This window comes from Callithrix jacchus, chromosome 9 (genome assembly GCF_049354715.1).
Source record: "Callithrix jacchus isolate 240 chromosome 9, calJac240_pri, whole genome shotgun sequence".
Taxonomy (NCBI): Eukaryota; Metazoa; Chordata; class Mammalia; order Primates; family Cebidae; genus Callithrix; species Callithrix jacchus.
In genome coordinates, this window is record NC_133510.1 from 9786239 (window position 1) to 9791606 (window position 5368).

The 5368-nt window shown below is 46.8% G+C and overlaps 1 long non-coding RNA gene across 1 annotated transcript; it reads left to right on the forward strand.

The window, feature by feature from the left end:
* Positions 1-656: 656 nt before the first annotated feature.
* Positions 657-4475, forward strand: LOC144577709 (uncharacterized). Its single transcript, XR_013522237.1, has 2 exons — positions 657-1302; positions 2293-4475. It is a non-coding gene; the product is annotated as an uncharacterized LOC144577709 (long non-coding RNA).
* The last annotated feature ends 893 nt before the right edge of the window (positions 4476-5368 follow it).

Consider the following 5368-nt stretch of genomic DNA (forward strand, 5'->3'; position numbering starts at 1 on the left):
GAGAAGCTGAGAAACTTGCCCGAGACCACAAAGCTAGTAAGTGAAGGAGGCAAGACTTGAATGTGGCTAGTTTGACCAAAGAGGGATTAACTAAGTGCCACTATTTTCCTAGTCCTAGTACAGTATCTCCCTTGGCCTAAGGAAAAAGGGGAAATTTGGATCCCCCAGATAGGATTAAACAGAATTGGTCAGGTTCCCAGACCCTGGGGCTGTGGCCCATATGTGGTCTCTCTGCTACCCGATGCACAGAAAAAGGAAATGACCAGTCAAGCCAAGAAATGCTCGTTTCTAATAGGGTGTGGTAGTCCCTCCAAGAGAGTCCTCCAAAATCCCCACCTCCTAGTGGTCATACTCTCATGCAGTCTGTTCCATTTTGTGGCAAAGTTGGTCTGGAACCAACAGCAAATGGCAGAAGTGATTGTATGTCACTCTCAAGGTAGGTTACAATGAACCGCAGCTTCTCTGGGTTGTTCTCTTGGGTGCACTCAGATTGTGGGCTTCGGGGAGGCCAGCAGCCGCGTCACAAGGACATCCAGGAACCTATGGAGTCCCCAGCATGATGAGGAACTGCAGTCTACAGCCAATAGCTAGTGAGGATCTGAGGTCTGCTGACAACCACGTGAGGGAGCTCGGAAGCAGGTTTCCAGCCCCAGTCAAGCCCAGAAATGACTGCAGCCTGGCTGACAACTTGATTAGCCAGAAGCACTTAGCTAAGCCACTCCCGGATTCCTGACCCTTGGAAGCTGTGAGATAATAAATGTTATTTAAGCTGATAAACTGTGGGATGATTTTGTTATTCAGCAATAGATAGCTAATACGCAGGGTGTGAAGCAGCAGCTGTATCAGTTAGCATGTATGTGCCCCACTACGATCTGAGAAAGGAAATGGGTGTCCAAATGCAGAAGTGTGGCCCACTGTTTAGAAGTTGCATCTGCGTGAGTCCATAATCAAGAATGAAGGAGGGCTGGGGTGCTTTCTGCAAATCAGCATTGACGAGAAAGGGTGAGATAAAATCTGCCGTGGGAAATAAGGTTAGAGCTCAGTGAAGAGCCAGCTAAGACACGTGGTGAATTGTGCAGGTGCCTCCCAGTTCTTCCTCATTTGCTGAATGCGCTGTATCGAGGCCGGATGCTCAGTGGCCTGGGAATGAGCTGAGCTGTGACTAGGGAGAACTCTCTGCAACCCCCGGAGAAAGCACTATCGACCTAGCAGCCTCTGCAGTTCCTCAGTTAAAGCAGAAGCTTCAGAACAGCAAGAGCCACTGAAGGGGCTCTGGGCCACACCCAGAGAAATCAGTCTCAGGTAAGATCACCCAGGGCTCACTTTACTCCAGAGGAAGAGTAGAGGAGGCATGGGCTCAAACTCTGCCCACCTTGCAGAAAAGTGCTGACCTGGATTCTGAGGTGTGGCCTTTATCCCAGGAGTGTTTGTTTCCCAGGGGTTCTATAATGAAAGATCACAAACCGGGAGGCTTAACACAGCACAAATTTACTCTCTCACGGTTCTGGAGGCCACAATTCCAAAGTCAGACAGTCAGCAGGGCTGTGCTCCTTCAAGGGTGCTAGAGAAGAGTCCTTGCCTGCCCCTTTCAGCTTCTGGTGGTTGCCTGCATCTAGCGCTCTCCTTCCCTGGAAGCAGGATCACTCCAATTTCTGCCTCTGTCTTCACGTGATGTTCTCTTTCTGTGTCTCTGTGTCCAAATTGCCCTATTCCTAAAATGATACCAGCTGTATAGCTTTTGGTACCCACCTTATCTTAGTATGATTACGTCTGCCAAGGTCACATCCACAGGTTCAGGTGGAGATGAATTTGGGGGAGACACTAACAACACGGATGTAATCAGTTCTCAAGTATACCTCCTCCTTGTCATCAATTCCTGGCAACTGTGGTCCTGGCAGTTCTTCCCTGGCTCCTTCCACAGACCCAGCTTCCATTTCTCTGATCTCTGCTTACCTGCCTTCCCAGACTCCCTCTGCCCATTTCTTCTACCCAGCCAAAGGTGCAGAGCAGACAGTCAACATAGCTCTGATCTAGAATTGAGGAGAACAAGGATATCTCTTCGGGCTCTGTTGCTATGGTGTGATTTTAACTTCCTGGGTGGACAGGTGTTCTGTCTATAAGGTGGCCAGGTACCCATGCTACATCTGTTATGTCTAAGCCCTATGTTGGTTTCACCCATTCCCTGAGTTCCATGCCACCAGTATTATGGGAGAAACTGGCTATGTCATTCAGTATTTGCTGCTTCTTTCGCTTCAACAGATTAACGTTGTTAACCAATTGCCTCTGTTTTAGATCTTCCCATCTTTCCTCCTGTTTAGCCAGATCCTGGTAAGCACACACAGGTTCCTGGCAGAATACTGACCGTGTCATCACCACAACCTCCCCCATGAGAGACTAGGGCCTCTGGTCCAGCATGCCTCACCTTACAGAAAAGCATGGCCTCGACATTGAGTGAGGATTCCAATGTCTGCCTATTCTTCCAAACCCTGGCTTATGGCCTCTCCTTCCCTTTCTGAAAGACTCTGAGCTCCTGGCTTCCCAATGGCCCTTTTAATCGTTCCCTGTCCTCTTCCACCAGCCCCCACTGCCACCCTCCTAACTCCTGAGTATTCTGTCTCTGAGCAGAGCCTGCCAAGGCTGAACAGGCTTGAAGGAAGCTCACAACAGCCCAGCCACGGATGGGGAGCACGGGGCGGGGTGTGCAGCCCAGCCCGGCCTGTGCAGGCTCTGTGGCTGCATGGCTGAGAGTTCCCTGCCCGCAGCCTTCTCTCAGCATGCTCCCCTCTGTGAGAAGCAGCTGACAGTGTGCCGCCACTGGAGCGAGGTGTGAACCTGAGCTCTGAATTCCAGCCCCGAAGCCTCTGGGAAGCAGGGAGAGCTGTCGTCTGTCCCTTCGGGAGGCCACACACTGCTGGATTTCCAGCTTTATTTCTAGTGTCTGGTCATTCTGGGTCACACTAGGGTGGGAGGACATTACACAGATGACAGTTCACATCCTCGAGGACCAGCATCTCCACCCAGCACGAGCTCAAACGGCCAAGGTCAGACAGCAGTAGGGGCAAGGAAATAGAGCCAGGCGCCCGCCTGGACGGAGTGGTTATTCTCTAATGAGGCGAGGAGGAGAGGATGTTATTCACCTTCTGTGAAAAAAGAGAGGAAACATCCTAAAGGAAAAGAGAATGACTTGCAGAGTCATTTGCCTGAGAAGGAAGCGGAACTCAACAAGACACAAAAATGCATCCTTGCTCCACTTGTGGAGACCGTGCCCCCAACGGTGCAACTGTGGGTCCCAGCACTGTGGGGTCCGGGAACGCTGCGAGCGGTGGCGAGGCAGGAAGGACACTCTGAGGGAGGTACGGGCTCCCGTGTGTTCTGAAGGGGAGACCAAGATGTAACCAGTCCACGTGACTGATGAGAGACTCAAAACCTACACACAGGCAATAGGAAGTAGGGAAAGAGTCCAAACCTCCCCTCAGGATACAGGGCTTGTCCTGAAGACTCGCTGGTGACCTCTGCACCAGGAGCCTGCCTAGTGACAGCCGAGGAGCCAACACGACCTAGGGATGGGCCAGGCTGATGCACCTTCCAGCTGGGAGGCTCTGAAAGACACAGAGATGCCACTCATCCCTCTCAGTTCTGCTTCCCCTGTGGTCCTCACCAGAGGCTGTGTATATAGCACAGCATGCAGCTTACTTGTCTATGTGTGATCTGCCTCCCACAACCATAGTGGAAACTCTACTAGGGCAAGCTTTTTTTGACTCATTTTGTGTCAGCGCCTGGCATACAGCAACACTCAATAAATACCTTCAGAATGTATTAATAAAGGAGGCCCATAACTGTGAGACACTAGAAATCATCTTTCTGAGCAATACCGAAGTAAGGATGGCATGCCATTTTATTTCTTTACAAACTCACTAGTATCTGGTGATCAGGACAAAAAGCTGTTTAAAAAGAGAAATGCAGAAGAAAAGGAGAAAGCCAGAAATCCAGATTATAACTTCATTTCTCAGTGCCCAAAGTAAGTAACTAAATTCGGCCTTCGCTCTGAAACTCGAAGAGTCATCTTGCTTCACAGAGCACCACTTCAGCAGCAGGAGGCATCTGATATCACTGTCTCTGCTTCCAGGGATTTATAAAGGAGAATTTCCTCTGTTAAACATAGAGATAAGCTTGACCAGCAGCATCACTGGAATCCGATGATCCATAGTTCATTGATTCTAGACACATATTTTTTTTTCATAGTTTACAACATCTAAAACCAGATTATATCTTACCAGCTTGGCCTATCAGAACCTCAGGAGGCTGGCAGCCCTGGTGACGTTGTCATCATTCTTTATTTTGTGCAAAGTTCCTGTCAGCTGTTTGTGTCATGGCTACTTCAGCTCTTTATTTGTTACTCTTTGTGCTAACACGGTTGAGTCTAAATGCTCTTTAAAATATCTTCACAAAGAGCACATTGTGATTTGGTTTTGAAACATAAAGTAATTGTGGATACCCAGAAAAGTACAAAGACAGTGGGGCAGAAAACTGGTAATACTGAAGTAAATGTTTGCTATTGGAGAAGTAACCACAGTTTTTAAATTTTTCTTGTAAAGCAACAACCAAGCGCTTTACCAGACATGGGAAGGAAGATGCTAATAGTAGGTGAAGCTTTGTTATGTCTGCTCATTGATAGGTGCGCAAAAAAAAAAAAAAAAAAAAAAAGACACACAATAAACAAGAAAGAACCATCTTCAAAATTTGCAGAAGGATTTCAACAGTGTAGGAGAAAATCCTAGAAGAAAAGTGTTAGAGAAATTCTGGCCCCCAGGGCTCCTGACGGTGCAGAAGCTGAGGCTGGGTGAAAAACACAGATGTTGATAACTGAGTTGAAAACAATTCAAAAAAGTCCAATTATCAATTTGTAGCACTTTTAGAAACTCCTTAACCAAATTCTTAGCCTTACATTTTCTTTTTAATGTATGCAGATGAGTAATATAAAGAAGTTATGTTTAAATAAGCTCAAAGAAGATCTTTTAAAAGTCTTTAAAAATTTACTGTGATAATGCACGTCATAATTTAATGGCAGCATTTTTCCTGGTCCATGAAATATGATATGTCTTAAAATTTATAGTATGCTAGATTTGATGCAATATGGTACAACGTATTTTCTACTCTCATCACACCTATTTTTGTCTCACTTATTTCTTCAATAAAGTGTTTAGATTCTTAAACAATACCCACAGTCATGGTTTATGCATTTATATTTCACAAACACAATTAATAGACTGGGGAAATTGGCATAGAGTTGTGGTCAACTGCCTCAATACTAAGTTTGGACATTTCTATGGCTGTGAAATTGCTTGTATGTGGAGTTCATCATGAAATC